This window comes from Acanthisitta chloris, unplaced genomic scaffold, assembly GCF_000695815.1.
Source record: "Acanthisitta chloris isolate BGI_N310 unplaced genomic scaffold, ASM69581v1 scaffold1876, whole genome shotgun sequence".
NCBI lineage: Eukaryota > Metazoa > Chordata > Aves > Passeriformes > Acanthisittidae > Acanthisitta > Acanthisitta chloris.
Window position 1 is genome coordinate 179,130 of NW_008677582.1, and position 14,366 is coordinate 193,495.

Consider the following 14,366-nt stretch of genomic DNA (forward strand, 5'->3'; position numbering starts at 1 on the left):
CCAGCAGAAAGAAATGGCAGTGGTGGAATGTGGAATGCTTTTCCTGAAACACTACTTGTCCTCCTGGACCACTGAAACTCTGGGTTAGCCAGGAGGAGTTGTGACAGTGTGGATGAACCAGCTTTACAATGGCATTCTCTTCCCCTACCTGCCTACAGAAAACATACCCCTAGCCTCAACCCTGTCAGATGTGAGACATATGTGAATATGACACCCACCCCCTTGGCTAGAGACAGGCAATAGACCAGTAATTTCCAAATCTGCAAGCAGGAGCTTTTTATTGATAGTGCTAAAGAGGAAGGCTATCAAGCTGTGAGCTGACATAGACTCACATCCTGTGTGGATTGGGCAAAGAGGGGGTGCATAATGATTTACAGATTGCTGTACTGGAAAAGTACAAAGACTGTTTGAAAGCAGGCTGTGTGCTGCACAAATCATATGCAGCCCTCTTGTCCCACCCCAGAGATCAGTAGCAGGGTGTCAACCCTGTGATCCTCAGCTTGGAGTTGAAGTAATCATTCAAGTTATCCTGGACTGAGCCCCAGATGAGGATTTCACACATGATTTTTCTCTGTGAGTTTACAGGTTTTTAGGAGGCAAAAGTAGACATCTGATAATGAGGAACCCAATTGTCTTCCTGCTTTTGGATGTGCGTGTGAGGTTTGAGGTGCACAGAGAAAAGGTAACTTGCACTCGATTGCTTGCTTAGAAAAGCACAGTGGTGAAAGGCTACACCTGAGATTTGGGGTTGATATGAGGGGCTCTCCTGGGCAACAAGGCCTGCAGTGACATTACAAAACCTCCCAGGCAGCTTACTTAAAAGGCACAGAATGGCTGTTCAGCGGACATCCTTTAACGAGAGGTTGTAGTCAGTAAGAAGAAATAACAAATTGCATTTAAACCACGGTAAGAAGTGAAATCTCAACCCCTAATTTTCAGCTTCTTTTTAACAATAGGCCATTTGATAAGAGAACCTACCCTGCTGGAACTGCCTCTCTCTTTGGCAGGTAGTCCGAAAAATAACCGTTTAGTGGTTTCATGAAATAACAGCTTGGCACTCCTCAAAAATTGTTCAGGCTCTGTTGATCTGTCACTCTGTTACACAACTCATTCTTCATCAATCCATGATGAAACAGCCAAAGAATGTTCAGTGTTTATGCTATTACATTTCACTATTTATTTTTGCAATCATGTAAGAAAGAGGTTGAAACCATGCTCTCAACAACATTGCAGAAACCACTGATTCACAAGAGGCTTTATGGCACACACTGTTGAATGCATGAATTTAGAATGGATTTACTCCTAGTTTACACCAGTTTGAGAGGAAAACAAGGCCATAAGGTTACAACCCTAAAAACTGTAATTAAGCAATTACTCCACTTCAGTGGGACTGAAATCAGTTTAGGAAAGATACACATGATTTGCCTCTGCAGTGCAAAGTTTATGTCAATATCATATTCTTTCTAAAGACATTTGAAGTGAAAAGAAAGTATTTTATCTACAAGGGTGTCCTGGTTTGGGCCAGGACAGGATTAACTTTTGCAGCAGCCAGGAAGGGCACACTAGGACCCTGGGGTTATCCTATAGCACCTCACCTCATGTGGAGGGGACAGAGGGGGGTGGGGGGTACCCTTTGCTGCGATGCCGGTTCAGTCAGGCAGGGCGTGTGTGCAGTTGGGCAGTGCTGGGCTCTGTGTTGTGAGTGATTGTGTGTGAGTCGTTCACCTGTCTTGTACACTCTGTTATTAATATAGTTGTTACTGTTCAATTTTCTTACTTCATTGCTGTTTTCTTATCTCAACCTCTGATCTTTACCTTTTGTGCTCCAATTCCCTCCATCCTGTCAAAAGGGGAGGGGGTGGGGGAGTGAGCGAGCAGCATGTGACCTGGGGGGTTTCAGTGGAAACACTAAATCAGGGAATACCACTCTTAAACCACAACAGAGGGTGAAAAATTAATGGCAAATACTTACATACGTGACTACATTCAATAACAAGCTATTACTTATGATATCTTGAACATTTCTAACTTCCAGGATGTCAAATCACAGTGTAGAGTTATACACTGATACAAAAAACATAATTGTTAGCACGGTCTCTGCAAAAGGAATTTAAAAATAATTATGTCATTAAGATGCTTCACTAGTTACAGTCGAGGAGGTGTTAATTAGTCAGATACTTAGTCAGACACCTCAATAAATATGTCAGGAATGAACACAGAGAGGAGAAAAAAAGCTACACCTACAGGACACAAGTATGATTTGCTAAAATTCTGAGACTTTGCAATTGATATTCAAACACCTAATAAAAGTTTTCTCACATAGATAAATTAAAAACAAGGAGAGAACCCAGAGCTCAGCTCCCCATGAAGTGAGAATGGGGGACACATTAAAGGTACTTCAGAAGTAGCCCCAACAGGATAAGAAACCGTCTCAATTTCCCATATGAGCCATCACACTGTGGAGGCAGCTTTCTGAGTGTTTGGGCAGAAAAATGAGTACAGTCAGAGATAAAAAACCCAGACAAGTCACTGAACTCAAGGTGAAATGAGGAACCAGGATCATCTCTACTGCAGAGCTGGCACATACAAACACAGGTCCAGTGGCCAGGACTAAGGGATATTAATGAAGATGGAACATAGATAAATCAAAGATAGAGCTAGCTAACCTAATTTTTTGAAATAAAATGACCTATTTTCTAGACAAAGGACATGTAGCAGATCTAAACTCTCTGAAGGTCAACAAAGTATTTCAGGCAATGCTACATCAGAAATTACTAAACTTTGGGGATGATAAAGGATTAACTAAAAAGGAAATGATAAGAGGTTGTGCTAAAAGACAAGCTATGCTGCTTTAGTGGGAGGGTCACTAAAATCTCCATAAGGATTGTTCTCATCTGATGTTTTTAACCGTGGCCTTGAGTAATAATACTTGGGGAAATTATGAATTTGTAAGGCACATTTAGTAAAGTGGCAGATTGAGTTACCATATAGGAAAGACTGGATTAAACAGAGCAAAGCACAAATTCATGAAGACAATTAGGATGGTACGTGGTTTCCTTTGTAATGTAGGAGCATCTGCTGGAAATCTGGAAGGAGAAAACCTAGGTATAACAGTGAATTACAGGATGACTGCATTACCAGTCATAAGCACAAGGGAAAAGAGATGTTATTTTACAACAGACAAAGTCATCCCAGAGAAGAGAAGGAAGCATTATAACTATTTGACAAAAGGTTGGAATATTGTGAGCATTGGCTGTCCCAGAAAATTTGAATTCAAAGTGGAATACATCCAAAGAAGGGTCATTGTTGCAGCCAGAGATAAAAATTCCCTAAATTACCACAAATACAGTGATGTTGACATAGTTAGCCTAGAAAATGAAGATGGAAATGCCATGGTTATGGCCTGGACAGGATTAACTTTTGCAGCAGCCAGGAAGGGCACACTAGGACCCTGGGGTGTTTTTATACCACCTCACATTAAGCTGGTGGGGCTGGGGGTACCCTGTGTTGTGGCACTGGTTTGGTCAGGCGCAGTGTGTGCGACTGGGCAGTGCTGGACTCTGCGTGGTGAGTGATCGTGTGTGAGTCGTTTGCATGTCTTGTACACTCTGCTATTAATACAGTTGTTACTGTTCATTTGCTTACTTCATTGCTGTAAGTAAATTGTTCTTATCTCAACCTGTGATCTTTACCTTTTGTGCCACCAAGTCCCTCAATCCCACCGCAAGGGAAGGGGTGGGGGAGTGAGTGAGTGGTGCGTGGTCTGGGGGGTTTCAGTGGAAACACTAAGTTGGGGAATACCATTCATAAACCATGACAGCCTTATTTGGCACCCAACATTGGGCACGAAGGGTCGAGATAACAACAGATTTGATGAGAGCAGGTTGGAGACGAATCTGCTATAAGCATTTGCTGTATTAAGTTTAGACCCACTGGTCACAATGTTGTTTGGTCTGTGCACATAGTTGTGGTACCTCATCCTGCATGTACTCACATATTTGAACTATGTGCTCCTCGAAATTATCTTTTTCAGAGCAGAGAGGGGGATCAGGATTGCTTTGTTGCTGTACTGAGTGATATCAGCATTTGAGGAAATAACACCAAGTGCAATGAGGGTCATTTGGTCTGTGTATTCAGAGTTGCCCTCCTGCTCTTACCTCAGATGCCACTTCTGAGGATTCATTGATAATTGTATCCAGACCGTGGGAAGAGCAGGGGAGGATGATCTTCGCTAGCTTTTCACCCCTCTTTCCTCCTTCAGGCTTGTTACACCAGCTCTCGAGAATTTCGACTTTCCTTTGGATGTTAAGGAAAGTGTGATTGTGGTGCTATGTCTGCTAGGTCTTCTCAATGCAATCTGAACCATGTCTAGGGTAATGAAAAACATTTTTAGGAGGGTCATTCAGAGATCTACCCTGAGGGTCGATAGTAATGAGTGGCATGGAAGGTGGGAAGATATAGGCCAGTATCTGGAGCACTTCTCTCCTCCAATGGTTTGGGAGTTCACCCCTGAGCAAATACAGGACCCTGGTAAAGTGGTACAATATTTGAAAGGAAAATGCTGGGGTGATTCCAGCAAGATGCAAAGTAATGCAGTATGCTGGGCCCTGGCTACTATTTATCTCAAACTGCCTGCTACTATACAGCACGTTCAGGGGGAAGCACAGGAAGGCAGACCAACAGGCACTGTGGTCACTCAAACTGCATTGGAATCAGAAGGGATGAAGAGGAATTAAGTCCTTCAGGACAGAAGGAAGAGGCAGGACCTGAGACAGTCACCCAATCCCTATCTCCAGGTGAGCTGTGAGATATAAGAAAAAAATTACACCCATTAGCAGGGGCAGCACGTTGTGGTTTGGCTGCTCTGATACTTTGATAGAGGGGCCCACAATTGGAAATTAGAGGGCAGTGAACCCAAGCTCCTGGGAACCCTGTCTGGGGTTGAGGAGGCCCCACCATATAATCATTGACAGGGAGATTGGGAAAAAGACAGACATTCTCAGCCGCTGAATGCAACTCCTGTCAGGTGTGAGGGAAAGGTATCTTTTTGAGAATGATCTATCAGGGCACTTAGGCAAGTAGGATACCATAGAAAAAGGCATTCAGTTCCTGAGGGAATCAGCTGTGCTGAAGATACTCTATAGGGATTCAAATAATGAGGAGGACCCTATAAAACCAGATGACGTCCTGTGTACATGAAATATGTGGTGGAAGTTTCTACAGGGTTTACCAACTCATTGGCAATGATGACATGGAAAGTAGGAGAACATTTGGTGGATGATTTGATTATCCAACTCAGGCAATATGAAGAAGATGTCTCTTCTTTCTCCCTATAGGCCTGTCTCAGCTGTTTAGAAACTGACTAAGGACCTCTAGCAATTTAAAGACCACCAGCAATTCAAAGAGGACCACCAGCAACTTAAGGAGGAAATGTCCTGGTGCCCTGCTAGTATAGACCAGAGTCTCTGCTATTAGGAGTGCTCCTCTGCTTGAGAGAGAGGGTACACACCATGGGGCACCCTGTGGTTTTTCCTGTGTGACCACAAAGAAGATATGAAGAGGTGGGGTGGAAAACCCACCTGTGCCCTAGAAGCATGGGTATAAGAGCTGAGAGGAAGAATAACCCCTGCAAGAAATTTGTCAAGGATCAATGCCACTTCAGCTTCCACTGGGCAAGTCCTCAGACAGAACGGAAGGGCTGACGGTACTTCCAATTGTCTTGAAGGGACCTCCAGTTCATATTTACAAGCAGTGAACAATGCATACCATGGCCAGGACTAGAGGGGTCCTGCCTCCAGCCAGGTGGAGGAGAAGGACAATTGGATCTGCTGGGCTGCGTGGATCTGATGGCCTGGCACATCAGAGCCATGAGAATTTTAGGCTTTAGTTGACACTGGTGCACAATGTACTCTGATGCCATCAAGTTTAGTGGGGCAGAATCTGTCTGTGTTTCTAGGGTAACAGCAGGATCCCAACAGTTGACTGTACTGGAAGCTGAAGTGAGCCTGACCTGAAACAAATGGCAAAACCACCCCATTGTGAGTTGCCCAGAGGACTGGTGCATCCTCGGCATCAGTGGAAACACTAAGTTAGGCAATACCACTCCTACACCATGACAGCAGATAAAATTTTTGTCTGTAAATTAATGTGGTGAACATCATGACAGGGCAAGAATTATGAATGTTTGACTAAGAACAGATAGAGGTAAAATTAACAGGCACATCTTTAGTTTAAAAATTAAAAATGCAGTGCTAAGCCTCAGAGCAAAGGTGTTTTGAAACAAACCTCCTGATAGGATTACCAAAAGGCAAAAAAATCAAACTATTTAATCAGGTTTTGTAAAGGATTATATAGCATGGGTCCTGGATACAGGAATCCTAAGTCTCATATAAACTGCTCACTATGCTCTTAGAGTGCATTATTATAACTTTTTATATAACTCCTGCACTAGATAAATCATGATGCAAACATAAGTAATATATAGATTAGCTGGTTTCCCCTACTTAGGTAAATTGGTCCTTGAATACACTTGTGTAACATAATGGTAATTTATGTAAGTGCTTTTGTTCTAGGGATTAAGAAGGTGCCAGATTCTCCATCAACTTCTTGCTGCAGGCATGATTCTCTTCTAATTCTCACAGTTTCCCACCTATGCAATTCAATTTTCTTAAGTGAAGTTAACTCTTGATTTATACTGGTAAAAATCAAGTCCAATACTTCCCTTTGTAGGTAGGGCAGGTTTTGTTTAATAATTAACATGAAAACCCTAAACCTTAATAGCATCATTGCGAGGATATGTTTAGAGGCATCAGTCAAGATAGGCCTATGAGACTTTTCACAAATATCTACCAGAAACTATTTAGCAGTATGACAGTTTTTATAATCTAAATAGACTGGAATTACAAAAAAACCCCAAAAACAAATGTGAAACTGAGGCTGAAAAAGATGCTTTCTCCAAGCTCAAAAACTGAGCAGTAGCAGATAAAAAAGTATCTGTCACTAAGTGCTGTAAGCCTATTGTGCGTCCTCTGAAAATAGTGTGAGGAAAGGCAGGCTAAGGTCAAAAAGGAGCTCAGCAAGGATAACTATAGCTATAAAATGCATTTATAGCTGAACAAGTGTGCGTGAATTCCATTTGGAATTTCCTTCCAAAAACAGATGAAGCCTCTGGGAGAAAACCCCATATGAATACCATATTTAAAATAAAATAATACAATAGTTAATTTGCAGATTACACCTTGATTCTTATATAGCTCCCTTCCTACTCAATTGCATATAAAAGGACATCTTGTCAATAGCCTAAAACTTGACTTGATCCTTTACTAACAGGAATTAACCTTCACAACTTTGACCGGTTGCACCAGTCTTTGCCACTCCTATTTCGGAGTTAGTGCAGTTACAGTGCTGCCCTGGCATTATTCTGGTTGTACAGCACAGCATTTCCTCAATAATGCTCAGCTAGGTTTGCAGGGCTGTTCCCTTCTCCAAAGCTGCCCAGTGCTTCACCTGTAACAGAAACTCTGGTTCTCTGCAGTGCAGAGATGGGATTTGGGAAGCAGAAAGGAGGTCCATCCAGGTCCCTTTCTGCTGGAGAACTGTCCTGCAGCAACATCTTCTATTCTTAACTGCACTATGGAAATGAGAACCTCTCATCCATCATGGGAAAGGCGCACACAGATCATTCCCAGTCTTGTCACCAACTAGTGTGAAACCTCTGTGCTTGCAGATCACAGAGCATATTCAAAGCTTTTTGCTGCCTGTGGCAGATGAAAATTGCTGCCTTTCCTTTCCACCCTCACAGAACTTGCATGTTTGGCAATTGCACTATATGACCATCTGTGCTACAAGCAGGCTTGTGTCCTGCTTACTACATGCATATTGTCTGATTTGCTTAAGCCAACATAGCAGAGTGCTCCCTGAAGAAGTTGGATAACATTGGCAGCAACAAGAATATTAGGTCAATATTAGGAAAAAAAATAAGAGATGGTTCCTGATGGAGGATGGATTGTAATATACATGTTGCATGCCTCAGTGTACTCACAGCACACATAAGCATGAATAACCATAATGCAATACATGGGGAAAAAATCTGATGGTGAGCTAAACTGAGAAGTCATCTACAAATCACATGCTTACCTAATTCACCACTCTGCTGAGCCTATTACTTTCTGCACACTCATTAATCTAACTCTTGGCCTATAATTAATACCAAGCGATTATGCAGTCCATCGCTCTCTCCTGATCCTACCACATTCTGCCTACTTATTAATCTACCACCTGGACAATAACTAACTGAACTAGTGCTCGACAAATGAACTTTTTCTCCAAACGGCAAACATGACATTTGAATCTTACGGTTTGTTGTCAGGTTTTTGACTTGGTGCAAATTTAAAACTAAGCATGAATGCAAATCTACATGAAACCAGAGACATTACATAGATTATATTAAATACATTAAGTATTAATGATGTTCTTAGGTGATGTACATGGAGTTGGAAAAGTTAAAACAGACTACAGGCTTTGCACAAAATGAGAGATTGATTTTTTTTAAAAATGCACTGCATTCTTCCACTAAAGGTACTCTAATGCCTATTGATTAATAGCTATCTTTAAAAAACATAGCCTCTTTTGATAAAACTGCTTTTAAACAGCTGTTGTGTTAAGATTTTTCTTGACAATGAAGGTTGATGGCTAAGGTTGCATCTTTTCTGTTAAAAAGAAATCAGTATTCCATAACCTCAATCAGAATTTCCTGGCTTCAGAATCTCTGGGGTACCTTTCAAATTTAGTGTCAGAAGACTCTTTTCCAAATATCTTTTCCATTTATGTTTATAGATTTATATGAACCATAGATATATAATTTTTTTCCACTAATGAAAATGTCTTAAACAAAAATCTTACACTGCTGATTTATCTATGGAGTATTCATGCTATCTGCAGAATATTTGAAAGAAGAGAAAATTTTACTAGAGCTCTTAAGTTTTTTTAGGATAAAACAGCATAGCACAAGTTCCTCAAATGCAAGGGTTTGTCTACTGGAAACACTTGTGGTTCTCATGTCCATGTTTACTAAGTGAATCCATATGAGGTATGTCTTGTTGACATCCCAAAAAAATGCCCTGTTTCACTAGGGGGCTCTAGCAGAGTGTCAAAAACGGTTGGAAATCTAACTTAGGTATATCTTTTTCTGGCACTCATGTTAATTAATATCTACAGCAGCAAACCAAATGACTGCAGCAATACTTTGATACGATTCCAGAAGAACTGTATAATCAAATGTATAAACTGCTATGCTTGAGTGTGAGATGTAACTTGAGTGAATTGTTTAAACCTATTTTCTTTTAAAGGTGTAAGCTGGTTGTGCTTGAGCACTGCTTTTCTGTCCTGGCTACTTTCCTCAGCACAACAACACCTGGGACTAAAGAAGGTCAGTAAGCACGTGCTCGGCTGAGTCTGAAATGACCTGTTTAGCAGCACTAAAGAGCACTAGAGACAACATCTCTATACAGTGGGTGCTGGCTGGGAGGGAGGCAGAAATGACCTCATGTGAGCCTGCCTGCCCCAAAGGAACACTGCCAATTACTGTCTTGATTATCAGAGTTATAGAATTGGCAGTCCTCGATTTTCTGCCTCGGGAAACACTGGAATTAAAATTGTTCAGCAGAACTTTGGCATGGGTATTTGGTTAGTTATTTCAACCTCTAAACTCTTTAGCCTTAAAGGTTCAAGTAAGTTCATGTTCAAAGGATCTCTTAAAAATACACAGCTAAAAGTTAAAAGACTAGTTGGAGATTCCAATTTCTAAGGATTATTTCCTGTTTACTTTTCATACCAGCTAGCCGAACTCTCACATTTCATCTTGGAGGCAGGACTCAACTGTCTGCAGAGGACATAGTTTGTTTCTTTACACTCAAATAGGCAAACTCAAGATAGACTCCTGACTCTGGTAAAAAGGTAGAGCAATAAACGTGAGGTAGAGAAAGCTGTCCTGGGAGAGGGATGCAGATTGGAGCACAAGGAACTTCTTTGTTTGACAGCATAGGAATCAAAACACTGAAACAGCCGTGGTATTTTGGGTATTATCCAAAACAGCAGAGTTGCTAGTGAGAAAATGAAAACTGATATATTTCAGTTGGACAGTTTGTACCTCTTATGCTACATTCATGCACAACAATCAAAAGGCAAGAATCTGGAGTCCTTACTCGGCCTTGCTTCTCATCAAAATAGGGGGTTTACACCGCTTATGAAATAAGAAACATTTTTGCTGTTGCTTTTAAAGACAGATTACATTCAGCCATGGTTCACAGGAAGGAAGATGGAAAAAAATAATAAGGGCGTTCGTTAAGACATTGACCTTTCTAAAAGGGCTGTAAGGGCTTGAGAAATGTCCAGAAAAGAAGTTCTCCCCAACACACTTTATCATTATCAATGGCAGATTTTCCCATATGCTGTCCTGCTTGCACCCTTCATGTTGCCACTGGCATACTCCTTCTCCAGCTACTATGTAGAAACTATTCCAGACTGAGAAGAACATCTATCTGTGCATACCCAGTGATTACTTATGGTCACATAGCTTTATGTGCAAATAAAAGAGGGTAACTGTAAAACCAGTGTGTACATTCAGTAGTAGGGTAGAGCATTTCTGTTGGTACACTAAAAAGAAATCTGCCTTTAAAGAGGAAGAGTACGTGTATTTTTTGCAATATAGATTCTAATCAAAACATGTTTTACACAAATGTCTTCGTTAGTAAAAATGAGATTGTCTATATGTGAATCGTCTGCAAACATGTTTTTCAAAGTATTCCCTGAACTGTCAGACAGCCTTCAGGGACTACAGGAAAAACACAATAATATGGCAAATGTTATAAATCCCCAGAATAACTCTTATCCCATTTATGTTTTGATTCTGCCATCACTATCCATCTATCCTTATCCTGAGGCAGTAACAAAATACAAGACTTGCTTCAAGTAGGGAAGAGTGAGCACAGTTCTCTGAAAGTTATAGTTAACGTAAACAGAACCCAGACTGCCATCAGTGCATTAAATGTTATGCTGACTTTAATCCAAACCCACACTCCTATAACTCTTTTGGAGTTTGTCTTCCAGTACAGCTATGGAGAGTAACCGGGACACATAGCAAAGCAACAAAACTGGCAAATTTTAGGTATTCTTACTTGGACACAGTGCAATCAGTATGGGGAAAAGCGGTGAAGGCTCAGTTTACAAAGGGTACATTTTTCAAAAGTGTCTGAGTCACACATGGGCCTCAAGGTAAATTTTTCATCATGTCCACATGATTCAGGAATCCTGTTTTCCAAAACCCTGAAGGTTGTGCAAGCACAAAGATGTGAGAAGGTTTCACATGTGACTCTACTATGCCAGCAGAAGTTTATTTTTAATAGTGTTTATTCAGAAATAGTAATGCTGCCTTATCTTACTTGAATATTATTTTTCCAAGGCTCTTAGCACAAGGCCAGCAAAAATCACTGATCGAAAAAAATAAAACCCCTTTAAAAATTGTATCTGCAGTTGCTCATTGGCATCAACCTACAATATCAATTCTATACTTCAGAGTCCTTGACTATCCATCTGACTTTCTACTATTAGGAGAAAAATTTAATGACTCTCATTTTCTCAGAAAATGTCATTTCAGTCATCTGTTTTTAAGAAGATCACAAAATTAAGAAGACAAACAAGACTGGGAAATAGAAATCAATACATGCAAATATTTTTGCAGTTTATATATGTAATTTTTACTTGTTAGGGTCAGAGGTTTATCTGGTTATGGTTAAAACTGGAGATACAGACTTTGCCTATAGAGGGTTGTTTAATCCACCAAGCAAATGGATGCAGAATGCATATATGGACAGATCAGGAAAATGTGGCTGAAGTCAATGTATAAAGGGAAATAAAGGAGCAAGATGTCTGGCAGGCCAACCTAGTGCAGGGGATATCACTGAAGACAGAGCTTGGTATTTACTGGGTGGGGAGGTTGGCGGGAATGAGGATGAGATGGGCAGGCAGAGAAGAGACAGGCAGCTGTGCAGCACAGCTCTTCCCTTGTGTCAACAAGCTTGCCAGTCTAGGAGAAGACTGACCTGTCTGTGCACAGCACACTGAATGAAAAAACTCCTTTGTCTCCTCTACAGCTTGGTTCTGCCTATTTTTCTGTCATGAAGGACACTACATGATGTTAAATTATACATAAATATCAAGGAGGACTTATTGTCAGAAATGAAAAGCTAATCATTCAGTAACATGATTTAGTGGATACTTATAATCAAAACAAAGAATTAACCACCAGTGTTTGAACAATTCAAACTGTGCTTTCTGTATGAGTTCATCTCCACTCACAAAGAATAATAGAGGCTTAACAAAATGTTCTCCTTCCTGGGGCAAGGGGAATGTAATATTTATCTGCAGTAGTTTCCAGGGGGACATTACACGCCACAATCAATCATCTCATAAAATATTATGAAGTAAAGTGGTGGCAATTTAGATAATAACATGGAAAACTAAGTTACAACAAGAAACAAAAAGCTAACCAAATTAGGAAGTTCCCAGTTTCATCAGCTGAAAGGGTTACCAAAACTCACATCTTGAATTCTGTCAACTTTATTGCAATCTTTTCTTCACTTTTTTAAAGCTACGGAGGTGCATTGAATAGAGTCCATAGTTAGGCATGAAACTACAGCAAACTTAAAATGGACACAGATTCTTTATTTTCTTTCAAAACAGACTATTAATTCTGAAGCCTCTTGAGTCCTCTGTGTGGCAATACTCTGACAACTTTTCAGACATTTCTAATAAAGAATTCATCTCTGAATGAAACCTGGGGAATGGTAGTTCTGCCTTTTTGCTTTTATACTTCTTCGGTCTTAAATGTCTCATGTCCATTTACTTAAGAACATAATATTGGGAAACATGGGAAAAATCTTTCAATGAGGAGACGGATTGCTACAGAAAACACATGGAAGCAACCCACAATGGCAATGACATTGGAACTGAAATGTTACACCACTTATTCACTGTACCTCTGCTTTTGTACCTAGAAGCACACATTCTTTTTTTTGACAACGAACATAAATTTAACTTGGCATATCGAGGGTGCCACTCACTATAAAAGATAAGTTTTCTATTCATGCCCTTTACGGAGGGGTAAATACATCAAATTGCCACACCAAAATATCTCTTCTAGTACTGCAGAAAAATGCTTTCCTGAACAAACAAAACTCAAACACACATATACACAAAAACTGGGATTGGCAAAGTTCTCAGGTTTTCCTTTTAGAAAAGGAATCTTTCTACAAGGATCAGAGATCCTTTGGCTTCCACAAGTCTGGTAACTCAACATATACACACATCTAAGATTTCTTGTGGTCTGAAATTAAATTCAAATATTAGAATACAGGACTGATTTTAACTGTGAATTTGTTCAATATAGTTCATCTCCCTATAAGGAACACAACAGCAGCTTTACTTCATTGACACGGAAAGTTCCCCCAGGGTCTGCTGAGAGGAGCATTACTGCAGCAGTAGGAATTGAGCATCGAGGAGACAGTCAGTCCCATGCTATGGTCATTGCCTGGTGAGGAGAAACTGAAGAACTTGTCTCCAAAGAGTTGAGGGTTGTGGAAGGGGGCTTCAAATTCGGATGAGAGTCCTGTGCTACTAAATGGATATGTAGTGTGATTGTATCCACATTGTTGTACAACTAACTCCCACCAGAAGTTACTCTATTGTGAAGTCAAAACACTTGAACACAAATCTGAATAACAAACAATCCTAACCTACAGAACTTCATTTTAGTTGTACTCTCCTTGTATAAATCAATGTATTGATGCTCATGTGGAGTATACATTTAAATTTTGATTAATGACACTGTTAAGTGGATCCACACCTGAGAAACTGATCAAAGGTAGGAAATGGAACTAAAACAATCTGTATATAGCGGAATTCGATATGGTGTTTTCTCCTGCTATATCGCTAATATTTAGGCAAAGTATATCAAAACACTTCCATGAGGTAAACAAAAAATCAGCTGCACTATTTCTAACGAATGTTGGTTAGAAGCATAATGCAGCTTTAAGTAGTAGTTCTAAATTGATAAAGGTGACAATTTACCCAGGGAAAAAAAAAACAAAAACCAAACAACCCAGAATAAAAACTTGACTAGTCAAATCATAAAGCAGATTTAGATTTGGCAGAGACTCTCTAAGACAGTTGTCCTTCACCCTTATCCACTATGTTGAAATGCATTAGTGAGGCACTGAGGATCCTTTATATGAAACTACACAGGATTTTTTGATGGATAAGCTTGTAAGGGAACAGTAATGTGTTGATCCTGACAATTCAAAGTATGCAGG

At 40.2% G+C, this 14,366-nt stretch overlaps 1 protein-coding gene across 1 annotated transcript in view; it reads right to left on the minus strand.

The window, feature by feature from the left end:
* The window catches only part of LOC103803981 (RNA-binding motif, single-stranded-interacting protein 3), a 341,464-nt gene that overhangs the window by 47,767 nt on the left and 279,331 nt on the right, over positions 1-14,366 (minus strand). The gene's annotated exons all lie outside the window — the stretch shown is intronic.